The 13,675-nt window shown below is 49.5% G+C and overlaps 1 long non-coding RNA gene across 1 annotated transcript; it reads right to left on the reverse strand.

The window, feature by feature from the left end:
- Positions 1–921: 921 nt before the first annotated feature.
- On the reverse strand, positions 922–10,070 carry LOC141278036 (uncharacterized). Its single transcript, XR_012330187.1, has 2 exons — positions 8,604–10,070; positions 922–3,488 (listed from the first exon to the last, which is right to left on the reverse strand). It is a non-coding gene; the product is annotated as an uncharacterized lncRNA (long non-coding RNA).
- Between the last annotated feature and the right edge of the window lie 3,605 nt (positions 10,071–13,675).

Raw genomic sequence — 13,675 nt, forward strand, 5'->3', positions numbered from 1 at the left:
CTAGTGGTTAAGACACGCTTCCACTTCAGGGGGCATGGGTTGGATCCCTGGAGGGAGAACGAAGATCCCTCATGCCACACCATGAGGCCAAAAAAAAAAAAAGCGAAATCACCAACAAAAAGCACAAAATTGTGAAGATCTCAGCACTAAACGGACCGCGGAAAGGACACGTTTAACAGTGAGAGCTGAAACAGGAAGGCGGAGCATCGGTCGGCTTGCTGGACTTCAGCTGGGAACGTGCACGGGGGGCCACTCTGCGCATGTCCGCCAGCGACCCTGAAGGCACAGTGAGTATTGATTGGGGGTTAAAATACATTTCATTGAGCAGGCGCGTTGGCAATTCCGGGATCCGTGAGCAATGAAGATGGCGGGCAGCACCGACTTCCCTGGATCGTCTCGAGCATTAACAAGGTAATAGAGGCCTTCAGCAGCTTCCCCATGGTGGGGCTTCAACCCAGGGGGTCTTATAGCGTGCGTTGTTTGCTGCTAGCTGGTTCTGTGCCTTTAGTGCGTCAGACTCAGGGCGGGGAAGTACCTGCTTTCAAAACGGGGGTGCTCTGAGGCCAAGTGAGAGAGTGTCCGGGGAAGCCCAGCACCGAGCTGGCACTCGGAGGCTTTGTTGGACCAGACTTGACTTTTCTGCTGTACCTTTAGTTCAGCCTGAGCAGCCCATGGGTATGCCTGCTCCTGGGCCAGGGATGGTGGAGGATACCCAGTGTAAGTGCTGTGGGCTGGACCCTGAGAGCAAGGGCCTCCTTAAATTTTGCGCTCTGGACATCTCTCCCCTCAAACTGGTGCTGGCCCTGGCAGCTACCTGGACAGGTTTTCTAGAAAGGCTGGTTGAGGCCAGGTGGTGGAGGTGTTAGACCTTCGCGGTCTCCTAGGAGTTTCGACTCGCCCAGGAAACAACAAGAGTCGGAAGCCGATGCAAAACGCAAGAGGTTTATTGAAGGCCGGTGCACCGGGGTTCCTTGGTCCTCACGCAGGAGGCCGGAGAAGGAACCCCCCCAGGGCGTGAACATGTATTTTTATAGGTCTCAATTTCCTGTTATGCAAAGTGTGGATTCAATTGTGGTTTTTAATGATAGGTTCTTAGCCTCTGTTCGGACCAGAGAGGGAACCTGTCCCAGGCTTCCTGATTGGTTCTTTGACAGATACCTTTTTTACATTTTGTTTATCTCCCTCCTTCTCGGAAGGGGGCCGGACATCCTGGAAATTCACCCATTGTCTAAGAAGCCCCTATTGTCTGGAGAGTTCTTAATCATTAGCTGGAACAATGTCCCTCGAGTCCCACATTTCCCCCTTTTTCTTGTGACTATTGATTCCAATCATGGAATCTCAATCTTCTGTTCGTAAACTTTGGTACTGTTGTCTTAGCATTAGAACTTGTACAGTACTGATACGTTCTCTAATAAATGTTATCAAAAGATTTAGAATACATGGTCCAAAAGTTAAAATCAACAATAAAACAATAAGAGGTCCCAACAGAGTAGAGATTAAGGTGGTAAACCAGGGGGATTTATCAAACCATGATTGAAACCATCCTTTTTCGTTTTCTCTCTCCCTTTGCCTTTTATCTAAGCGTTCCCTTAGTTTATCCATGGTTTTGGTAATGGTTCCTGAATGATCAATATAAAAGCAACATTCTTCTTTTAGAGCGGCGCATAATCCCCCTTCCTTAAGAAACAGCAAATCTAGGCCTCTTCTATTCTGCAACACCACTTCTGAAAGTGAGGTGAGTGATTCCTTTAGTTATGGAACTTTCTAATGCTCGAGGATCGATGTCTACAGCCTGTCTTAAACTTGCATAATACTGGGGTTGTTGTATGAGGGCTGTGGTTCCTGTTCCTATCCCAGCAGTTATTCCTAGTCCTAGGAGCATGGCCAACGTGAGGGTTATAGGTTCTCTTTTCCATCTTTTTCTTCCCTCGTATTCATCTAGAAAGGATGAATCCGAATGATAGATAAGTCTAGGAACTAATTGCACTAGTACACAAAAATCAGCTGAAGTGTTGAGAACTTCCAGAGAAACACAAGGGGTTAGCCCCGTGTTACATGCCCACCATCCATCTTGGGGAGGTACAAGATATCCCGAGCCTGAAGGGAGGCTAAAATCATGACAAAGGTGTCGATGGGACTGGGGAGGTGCTCCTACACAAGTACCATTTCCAAAAACCGAAAACAGAGTTAATTTACTGTTCCCTTCCTGTTTCCATCAACAATGGTCCGGGGAGCTGACATTAGTATAATTAGAACTATATCCTATAACATCATAGTAAGGGGGAGGGGCAGCATAACAAAGCCAACATGATTTTGTAGCCTCCGGGTTTGTAGCATTAAGGACCGTAAAAGCTGCCTGCACCAAAGAAAGCATTCTATCCTGGGGGGTTCCGGGCTTAATCGTTGTCTCTTTCAGCCCAGAGGTCCCGTTATTTTTAGGGGCTGGGGGTAACAGGGGGGGGGCCAAGTACAGGGTTTGGGCCTATCGACACAGGAGCGGGAGTCTCAATTTTTAGCTTAAGGGTCATCAATATTCCCAAATCATATCCATTCTTGTAAAATCTAATGCCCCATGAATGGCCATTTATCCATTCTTTATCTCTTTTTCCAGGATTACTAAAGGAAATTTTGAGGGGGTGGCACCATCCTGAACATTCGGGGGCGACAGATTGGGGACCCCTATAAGAAGTATGAGTATAGTTGGCTGTTACTGTAATAAAATCCCAAGTTGAGGTGGGTCTCCAATAAGTATCTCCTGTGGTTTCACATCCCCAGTTTTGGCAATAAAAATTTTCGGTTCCCCCACATTTATAATTCAGGGATCGGGGGCGATGGAACCCGGGGCATACATAGAAGGAGAGGGTTCTGAGCCAACTTCTTCGGACCTGATTTTTACAACCCTCTCCAGAGTAATCAGCTCTAGTTAGAAGTTCGGACGGAGCATTATGCTGATCATAATAACCCTCTAGATCCCAATAGGGAGCTCCTATGGCCAGTTTACAGACATCAGGAAAAAGGTCTGGCCACCAGGTCCAGGGAGGTGCAGTATGGCTAATGGACCAGGTTACATCTCCAGTTTGAGAAATTACCTGCCAAGTTAGACGTTGGGGCAGGTGAGGGCTAAAATCACTTACAGTCAGTAAAGGCAGTAAAATCAAAATTATAAGTCTTAGGTTCGTAGAAGCTTGAGTTTGAGCGGGTTGTCGGTTCTTTGGGCCCGCCATCCTGATGATGCCGTCGCTGGTGCAGCTTTCACGTGTGAAGCATGAATCCAGGCAGCGATGCCGTCCACTTTTATGGCCGTTGGGGTGGTGAGGAGGACGGTGTATGGTCCTTTCCATCGAGGTTCCAACGTCTGGGTTCGATGCCGACGGACGTATACGGAGTCTCCGACTTGGAAAAGATGAGTTTCTCCCGGTGTTCCCGGTTGGTAGGCCTCGGCGAGTTGGGACCATATCTCCTTTTGGACCAGTTGGAGTCCCAATAGCCTAGCATACAAGTCAGTGTTATTTTGACAGTCTGGTTTTATTTTTTCTCCTAAGGTGAGAAGAGGAGGTGGGGCCCCGTATAGTACCTCAAAAGGAGTAAGATGGTATCGGGAAGGTGTATTCCTAACCCGAAACAGGGCTAAAGGAAGGAGCACCGTCCAATCTGTACCGCCAGTCTCCAAGGACAATTTAGTTAGGGTCTCTTTTAGAGTTCTATTCATTCTTTCTACCTGACCTGAACTCTGGGGTCTATATGCACAATGTAATTTCCAATCAGTCCCCAAATATCTGGCCACATCCTGACTTACCTGGGCGACGAAGGCCGGACCATTGTCGGACCCTATTACCTTTGGCGCCCCAAATCGAGGAAAAATTTCTTCTAGGATCTTTTTGGCTACCACAGCAGCTGTTTCTTTCTTCGTTGGGAAGGCTTCTATCCATCCTGAAAAAGTATCTATAAAAACCAGGAGGTATTTATTACCGTACCTTCCAGGATGTACTTCGGTAAAGTCCACCTCCCAGTAAGTTCCTGGGCGGTCTCCCCTGAGCCTTTTTCCAATTTCAAGTTTTCCCTTGTGAGCATTTACCTGTTGACATGGAACACATTCCTGTACAATTTGTTCAGCTAATTTCGTCAATCCAGGGGTTCCGTACCCGGTTTTATGTAACAGGGATATCATTTTTTTAGTCCCCAGATGTGTCCATCTATGAATCTGTTGTAACATGGATTCTGCTTGCTGAGGGGACAAAGTTCCTTTTGTTGTGGCCGGGATGATTTCCTCGTCGCGGCCTGGTTTTTCAGGAACTTTATCTGACAGTCCTAAAATGACTTCTCCGGATGCTATTTCTCGGGCCACTTGGTCAGCCATATTATTACCCCTAGTTATTGGGGTATTGTCTTTCTGGTGTCCAGGGCAGTGAATGATGCTAACTTTAGTGGGAAGCATGAGTGCAGTCAATAGAGCCACAATTTCGTCTTTGTTTTTAATTTCTCTGCCACTTGAGGTTAGCAACCCTCTCTGTTGGTAGATGGCACCGTGGATATGAGCGGTAGCAAATGCATATCTACTGTCCGTGTAGATGTTTACCTTTTTATTCTCTGCCATCTCCAATGCCCTTGTCATGGCAATTAATTCAGCTCGTTGGGCTGAGGTCCCTTGTGGTAGCGCAGCTGCCCAGATGACTTGTTTTCCGTCTACCACGGCTGCTCCAGCTCGACGCTTACCTCCTTCCAGGAAACTGCTCCCATCAGTAAACCAAGTAAAATCAGCATCAGGAAGGGGTAGGTCCGTCAGATCAGGTCTACTACCGTGTGGTGCAGCCAACACTTCCTGACAATCATGGATAATGGTGGAGCCTTCTAAATCGGGATCAGGTAGCAAGGTAGCTGGATTGAGTCCTGTGGCTGGAGCAAACTTGATGCGATCTGAGTTTAGCAACAGGGTTTGGTAATGGGTCATCATGGTATTAGTTAGCCACCTACCCGGTGGTTGACGGATTACATTCTCCAGGGCATGAGGAGCTGTTATCGTTAGATTTTGTCCTAAAGTTAGTTTGTCAGCATCTTTGACCAGGGCGGCTACTGCAGCGATTATCTTTAAACAGGTGGGCCATCCTGATGCCACAGGGTCCAATTTTTTTGACAAATAAGCAACTGGGCGATTCCAGGGACCCAATTTCTGAGTCAATACTCCTTTTGCAATGCCCTTATTTTCGGCCACATATAAATGAAAAGGTTTGGTTACATCTGGCAGTCCTAGGGCTGGAGCTGAAAGTAAAGCTCGTTTGATTTGGTCAAAAGCCCGTTGTTCCTTTTCGCCCCAAACGAAAGGAGTGCTGTTTTTGGTTAGGGGGTACAATGGGGCCGCCAGCTCAGCAAACCCTGGAATCCATAGTCTACAGAATCCGGCCGTCTCCAAAAATTCTCTAACCTGCCTGGCGTTTTTGGGAGCCGGAATTTGGGCCACCCTATCCTTTCTGCTCTCCGTGAGCCATCTTTGTCCCCCTTTTAACAGGTACCCCAGGTAACTGACCTGTTGTTGGCATATTTGTGCTTTCTTGGCTGAGGCTCTATATCCCAGGGTTCCGAGCTCTGTTAACAGTTTTTCAGTTCCCTTGATACAATCTTCCTGGGTTTCAGCAGCTAATAAGGTGTCATCAACATATTGAAGTAGCGTTACCTGTGGATTTGATTCTCTATATGACGCTAAATCCTGATGAAGAGCTTCATCGAAGATGGTAGGGGAGTTCTTAAATCCCTGAGGTAAACGAGTCCATGTCAGTTGGCCAGATATCCCTGATGCTGGGTCCTTCCATTCGAAGGCAAAGTAGGGCTGGCTGAGGGGAGAAAGTCTTAGGCAGAAAAAAGCATCCTTAAGGTCCAAAACAGTATACCATGTATGTTGGGGCGGAAGAGTGCTTAAGAGATTATAAGGATTTGGTACTGTGGGGTGGAGGTCCGCCACTCGTTTATTTACCTCACGCAGGTCTTGTACTGGTCGATAATCATTAGTTCCCGGTTTCTTAACTGGCAGGAGAGGGGTATTCCACGCGGATTGACATCTTACCAGAATACCCAATTCCAGCAACCTCTGTATGTGAGGACGGATGCCGTCTTTGGCTTCCTTACTCATGGGGTATTGACGAACCGTTATTGGGGTGGCAGTTGCCTTGAGTTCCACTAGTACTGGGGGCCGATTTTTAGCCATCCCCATACCGGCGGTTTCTGTCCAGGCTTGCGGGAACCGAGTTACCCAGTCTGTGACATTAACTCGTGGAGATGAAGGTTTTTCATATAATTTATATTCATCTTCCAATCTCATAGTCAATATTTGGAGTAATCTTCCCTTACTGTTAGTTATGGTGGGACCTTCCGGTTGGAAGTGGATTTGAGCCCCCACTTTGGAGAGCAAGTCTCTTCCCAGCAAAGGATAGGGGCATTCCGGAATAATCAAAAATGAATGGGTTACTCGTCCAATCCCAAGATCTACTGTCCTTCGTGTGGTCCATGAATATTGTTTATTCCCAGTGGCTCCTTGTACCCATGACCTTTTAGCTGAGATAGGACCTTTTGAGTGGAGAAGGACAGAGTGCTGGGCTCCGGTATCTACCAAAAATTGAACAGGTTCCCCCTCCACTTTAAGAGTTACCTGGGGCTCGGGGAGAGGGTTCGAGCCCTGACTTTCCTAGTCTTCTTCTTCCAATGTTAAGATTTTGTTTCTGGTTGGCCTTCCTCCATTCTTTTTCTTAGGGCATTCTCTCGCCCAATGTCCTTTTTCTTTACAGTAGGCACATTGGTCCTTGTCTAATGGCCGCCTTCTGTCTGCCGTTCGCCCTTCCTGCCTATTTCTATCCCCTATATTTCTTCCTCCAACCGCAGTGGCCAATATCTTACTTAAATTCCTCTCCTGTCTCTTATCCCGTCTTATTTCACGGGCTTCCTGCTCTTTCTGCTTTCTTTCTTCCTTCTCTTCCTCTGTTTCTCTTTTGTTATATACTTTATCTGCCTCTTTTACTAACTCCTGAAGCGAAAATCCCTGCAAGCCATCTAGCCTCTGTAATTTCTCCTTAATATCAGGGGCCGCTTGATCTATGAAAGCCATTGCTATAGTAGCCCTATGTTCCTCCGAAGTTGGATCATAAGGGGTAAAGCGTCTAAAGGGTTCCATTAAACGTTCCAGGAACACAGTTGGAGATTCCTGGGGCCCCTGAGTGACTTCCCTTACCTTAGCCAAATTAGTGGGCCGTCTGGCCGCTCCATGGAGACCCGCCACCAGAGCCTGGCGATACATTTTCAGGCGCTCCCTACCTTCCGGGGCATTGAAATCCCAGTTTGGCCTGACGAGTGGGAAACCAGCATCAATCTCGTTAGGCAGCTGGGTAGGTTGCCCATTGGCGCCTAATACATTTTTTTTGGCTTCTAAAAGAACCCGTTGCCTCTCCTCAGTCGTTAGGAGAGTCTGAAGCAGCTGCTGACAATCATCCCATGTGGGCTGGTGGGAGAAAACAAGAGATTCTATTAAAGCGGTAAGGGCCTGTGGATTTTTGGAAAAAGTTGGGTTATGCATTTTCCAATTATAAAGATGTGCAGAGGAAAAGGGCCAATATTGGAGAGGTCTATTCTCTTGGCCATCGGGGGGGCCATATTCTCTAAGAGGTAGGGCAGTGGAGTCCGGGGAGATAGCCCTCCGGCTCCTAGTGCCCGCTGAGGGACCCTTTCTTCTTCCATCATGGATGGTCCCCTTGGTGCCGAGGGCAGTGGAGCTGGGGGTCCTCTAGGTGGTAGGGGATTTGGGGCCGGAGGATAAGGGGGTGGGGAATCCAAAAGAAGCAAATCGGACTGCGGGTCAGGATAAATCGCTTTCGGTGGATCTGGGGTGCCGGGTAGCTTTTCCGTGTTGGGGTTTTTCTTTAGGGCTAATATCTCCGACGCTGCTGATGTGTGCGCGGACGTACCTGTTGAGGAAACAAAGGGTCGGACCCACGGAGGTGGGGAGAGAATTAAATCTTCCCAGACCAAGACATATGGTACTTGGTCTGGATGTCCGTGGGGTCCTATATTAAATATCTTAGACTTCAGCAACCTAATCTTGTCTAATAAAAAGGATCCTTCAGGGGGCCATCCTATCTGAAATGTTGGCCATTCAGAGGCACACAAAGTCTGCCACTTTCCTTTCTTCACCTCTACTGAAAAATTATGGGCTCTGGCCCGAACTTCGGTCCAATGGCTTAGGGTAAGGGAAAGAGGAGTCGTCATAGTTTGTCCCATTGTCGTCCGTCAGAGAAGAAGAATAGACCACAATACAGAAACAGTTAAAACTCCACGAAACACATATACGTATGGGCCACCGCGAGCTCGCTTCAAAACCGAAACCTCTTCAGATGGCAGTTATCACAAAGGGAACTGCCGAAACCGAGTGAAGGGGAGACAGAGTTTGCCTCTCCTTCCAGATGAGCCACCAGGGCGTCCCCTAGGGCTCATGGACGCCGGCTATTAGCACGTCTGCCTAGCCAGAGGTCCGATACAGATTCCACAATAAGCCGATTCTTACGGCCTTCCTCCGATAATGGCCCACAAAGAACAAGGGACAAACAGACAATCAAGCTCGAGCTTACCTGGTACCTCCAACTCCCGATGTTCTCGTGGTCCGGGGCGAGTGGAATCCCGGGCGAGCCCCCAAATGTTAGACCTTCGCGGTCTCCTAGGAGTTCCGACTCGCCCAGGAAACAACAAGAGTCGGAAGCCGATGCAAAACGCAAGAGGTTTATTGAAGGCCGGTGCACCGGGGTTCCTTGGTCCTCACGCAGGAGGCCGGAGAAGGAACCCCCCCAGGGCGTGAACATGTACTTTTATAGGTCTCAATTTCCTGTTATGCAAAGTGTGGATTCAATTGTGATTTTTAATGATAGGTTCTTAGCCTCTGTTCGGACCGGAGAGGGAACCTGTCCCAGGCTTCCTGATTGGTTCTTTGACAGATACCTTTTTTACATTTTGTTTATCTCCCTCCTTCTCGGAAGGGGGCCGGACATCCTGGAAATTCACCCATTGTCTAAGAAGCCCCTATTGTCTGGAGAGTTCTTAATCATTAGCTGGAACAATGTCCCTCGAGTCCCACAGAGGGAAGCAGGGTATAGGTGCATTTTATGTTTAGGGTAGTAGGGAGCCATGGAGGTTTGTGGAGCAGGCCTGTGGTGGGGATGAAGCCGGTATTCTGAAGGCAGCTTTGAGGAGGGGGGCTGCAAACAAGGCTGGGGGAAGCCTGCCTGGTGGGTGGGAATGACCAAGAGAAGGCAGCTGCTGAGGTCTCCTGGGTCTTTGAAGCCTCATATTTCTCCCTGTGTGGTGGCTCCCGGGAGCCCGTGATGAGGAGAGGAACAGTGAGCACTGTGGGCTCCTCTCCCTGGGGCTTCATCTGCCAAAGCCACCGAGCGTGCAGGCCTCCCCAGTGCTTGACAACCAGTCCTGTTCGCTGAATTTTTCATTAAGAAAACTGGTCACCAAAGAGCAGCGGCTGGGGAAAGTTTCACCAGCACTGCTTGGGGTGTGAACCAGGCAGACCCAGAAGCGTGGGGGTGACCCATTCCAAAGTCTCCCACTGCAGGCATACACTGGCCCACACACACGCATGTGTGCATAGCACCCCCGAGGGCCCATATGTAAGTGCACACTGTCAGATTCGTAGTGTGTAACACAAGAACGCCGTGTGCCACACCCACAGGCTGACAGGACACAGCATAACTCAGGGCTTCGGAGTCAGATCTGCAATTTACTAGGGAGTTATTAATCTTCCCAAGCCTCAGTTTTCTCATCTGTAAAACGGGGATAATAAGAGAACCTCCTTCATATGTCTGTTGCAAGGGTCGAATGAGATCGTCCATGTACAGTGCTAAGCATGGCGGCCTCCCAGATGATAAGCACGCCATCAGTAGTAGCTGTTAGCATTTCTGTTATGATGGTGAGGACGTACACCACACAGACCAGCACCACAGACATCCTCCTTCTCAAACTCCTTTATCTCTGACTCCTGCCCTTTTATAACCTCTGCGTGGGGAAGGGCTTAACGGGAGGGCCTGTGGTTCTATAAGCAGCTTTTGACCACTTACTTTTAAACTGAGCACAGTGGACTGTTCGTTTCTCACTTTGGAAATGGTAGATCTATCGTGTTAGGGGGGTGAGCATAAACTTCGTTATAAAATCCTGCAGAGAGAGGGGAAAGAAGCAGGGCTGAAAGATGAAGGGGAAGACGAGAGGGAGACCCGTTTCTGGTTTCAACCTCCCTGAGGCCAGCTGCCGCTCCTTGGGCCCCTCCTAAACTACATTCATGGCCTTCCAGCAAATTCCCCTTTCTCATTAAGTAGCTTCAGTTGGATTCTGTTATGTGCAGCCAAAACCAGGGCAAGGCCGGGTGAACGAGATGTGGCTCCTCCCTTCCCGGAGCTCAGCCCAGTGCAGGGATAGGAGGCGAACAGGAAGCGGCCGCCTTCGGGAAGTGCTGGGATGGGGGAGGGACTCGGAGCCACGCTTGCCGGCGGGGAGAAGGGGTTTTTCTGTGCAAATGTCCTCTGAGGTGAGGAAGGGAGGAGAGGGCAGCCTCAGCAGGGGGCACAGCTCATCAGACACCCGGAGGGGAGCCTGGCACGGTTTATACAGAACACCCGTATCTATGTCTTTAACCAGATCACAAGCATTAACAACCCCTGCGGTTTCACCAACCGCCCCCAGTACCTCTCCCCTCCTGTGGTCGTGGTGGAAACCGTGTTATTCTCCCATTTCTAGGGGCAGAGCTCAAGGTTCAGACAGCCCTACCTTTTCTTCCAGTAGATTCCTGGAGATACTCAGAACCTAGAACCCCAGGCTGAGGTGGCGCTGAAGCAGCTGTCTGAGGCTGTGGAGAGAAGGGGAGGAGGAGGTGCCTGTGTCCTCGTCAGAGGCAATGGGGACAAGGCGACCCGGTTCCGGAGGCAACAGAAGGCTTCCTGAGCGGGGGTGGGGGTGGGGGGTGCGTGGCAGGGCTGAGGGGAGGGTTGGAGGCCGGCAGAAGGAGCTGGGACTGCAGGGCACGTTGGGGAGGCTCTGGGGGAGCCTGTCTGGGCACTGAGGGCCTCTGGTCAGAGGCACCGCAAGGAGGGGCCTGGGGGAGATTTGATGGCCTACTGCATGTCCCCAGTGACACGCCCCAAGTTGGCGCGCCTGAACGTAATTGAAAAATATTTATATCTACATCTTGGAGACAGAAAGAGGGAGAAGCTGAGTGATTACTTCGTGCCCCAGGTGCCTAGCACCATCTCATTTCATTGTTTCAGCCGTCCTGTGAGGCAAGTATTCTTATTCTCAGTTTTCAGATGAAGGAACCAAGACTCAGAGAGGTGATGCTACATGCCAAGGTCACACAAGTGGCCACAGCACCGCCACGTTGTTGCCGAGCAAGGGCTCGTGTGCCTGGGGTGCAGAAAGCCAAACCCTGAGAGCGGGGTTTGCAGCAAAGTGAGGGTTTATTTGCAGGGAGCCAAGCCAGGAGAACGGGCAGCTCATGCTGCAAAGACCCGAACTCCTCCATAGCTTTCAGGCAAAGGTTTTTAAAGACAGTGTGAGGGGAGAGGGTCGTAGGAAGCTGATCAGCTCGTGGACCTTCTTCTGATTTGTTGGTGGTGAGGTAACAGGGTGATGTTTTAGGAATCAAAATCTGGTTCCAACCAGCCTGGGGTCTAGTGCTTGTGGTCAGCATGTAGTCACCATCCTCCCTCCACCTGGGTGGGAGTCTTAGTTTCTATAGAACAACTGAAAGATACGCATCAGATTGTTATCTGTATCCCCTGAGGAGGCACTAGGAGGCCTGTGACTCTGTTGTCCTAATAGTTAACTGCTTGAGTCTGCTCTTTGGAACTCAGGGAAGCCGAGGAGACTAAAGCCTTTTTCTACAAACAAGAAACGGGGGATGTGGAGGGGCTTTTGTACCCAGGAGGGCCCCGAAGGGTCCTGCTTCGTTTCAATCCCCGCTTTTCTTTGATACTCTTCAATCCTGAGGGGAATGGGGGCGGGACAAGAAAGGGAATAAAGTTTGGGATGGAGACGTTAATCATAAACTCAGTAAGGGAACTGGGTTTCAAAGTTATGGTAAAACCACTGCAGTCCTGCCCTCATCTTGTCAGCAGACCGCTGAAACACAGCCTGTGCTGCATAGAGGAGCATGCGCCCTGAGCAGCCAGGAGAAGCCTGTTAAATACTCACACGCCTTCCTCACAAGCTCATCATCCAGGCAACAGCCCCATAGTATTATTATTATTATTAATTTTAATTTTATTTTTGGCCGTGTTGGGTCTTTGTTGGTGCGCACAGGCTTTCTCTAGTTGCGACGAGCGGGGGCTACTCTTCGTTGAGGTGCGCAAGCTTCTCATTGCGGTGGCTTCTCTTGTTGCGGAGTACGGGCTCTAGACATGTGGGCTTCATTAGTTGTGGCTCGTGGGCTCAATAGTTGTGGCTCGCAGGCTCTAGAGTGCAGGCTCAGTAGTTGTGGTGCACAGGCTTAGTTGCTCCGTGGCATGTGGGATCTTCCTGGACCAGGACTGGAACCCGTGTCCCCTGCAGCACTGCGCCACCGGGGAAGCCCGACCCCCCCGCATGGTATTACTAGCCTCATGATTCCCCACCTCCTTTCCCAGAACCTATTTACTCTTTGTTTATACATACTTCTAATAAGCCATGTGGTGGAAAGAGCACAGATCAGTCAGAAGTCCTGAGGCAAGTCTGTTAGCATCTCTCTGTGTCTCCTCCCCCATCTGGAAAATTGAGATAAAAATAAGTGCCTCGGGACTGAGGTTTTCCTTCGGGTCAGAGGATCGTAAGGTCATGGTGTTCCTCATAGACCACTGTGACGTTCAAACCTACATAATTCCATAATACAAAAGCACATTTATGGAAGAAAGTATAATTATGTATCACGTCTCTAGGATAGTGTATCTTTTTTTTTTAAAAGTATACATTGAACCTAAAATCAAGAAAATACCTCTCTTTAAATTAATTTTTTTTTCTCTGTACACTGGGAAAGTCTCACTGTATGTTTTAGGCAGGACACCCGGGTCCAGCTCATCCCACAAGTGCCAGTTTGAGAACCCCTGGGCTGGAGGTGGGAGACTAGTCCCTGCCTGACCAGTCACCCTGCTGTGTGACTTTGGACACGTCACTCACCTGTTCTGGGCTTTTGTTTCTCCTGGATGCAGCAAGGGGGTGAGGGTGGCCTAGAGATCATCCGAGGTCCTTTTCAGTTCCAGCCTTCAAGGGTGGAGTCTGTTCCTGCATCTCAGTGTCACATGCAAGATCCCATGGACCAGGGGCAGCTGTGAATCCATCTTTTCCTCTAGTTCCCCATCTGTGCATCTATTCCTGCCCTGTGGGAAACCATACATGGGAGTCTTGGGCCAAGGAAAGGCTGCTCCTTCCCCTCCAGGAGACCCCTAAACAATGTCTGAGGGGGATCCAGGCTATTAAAGTAATTTACATAGTAATTAACAAGGTTCCATTAGTGGATTCCTGGAGCCAGAGTGCTCTGCTTCCATTTCCCTTTAGGGGTACACAGTCCTGGGCTGGGACTGAGGCTTGCTGGGGTTTGGCTGGTGGAGCAGTGAGGGGAAGACTTTTCCATGCTCACGTGTCCCAGCCCCACACCCAGGGAAGAGAAGCAGTGACTGTG

This window comes from Tursiops truncatus, chromosome 2 (genome assembly GCF_011762595.2).
Source record: "Tursiops truncatus isolate mTurTru1 chromosome 2, mTurTru1.mat.Y, whole genome shotgun sequence".
NCBI classification, from domain to species: domain Eukaryota; kingdom Metazoa; phylum Chordata; class Mammalia; order Artiodactyla; family Delphinidae; genus Tursiops; species Tursiops truncatus.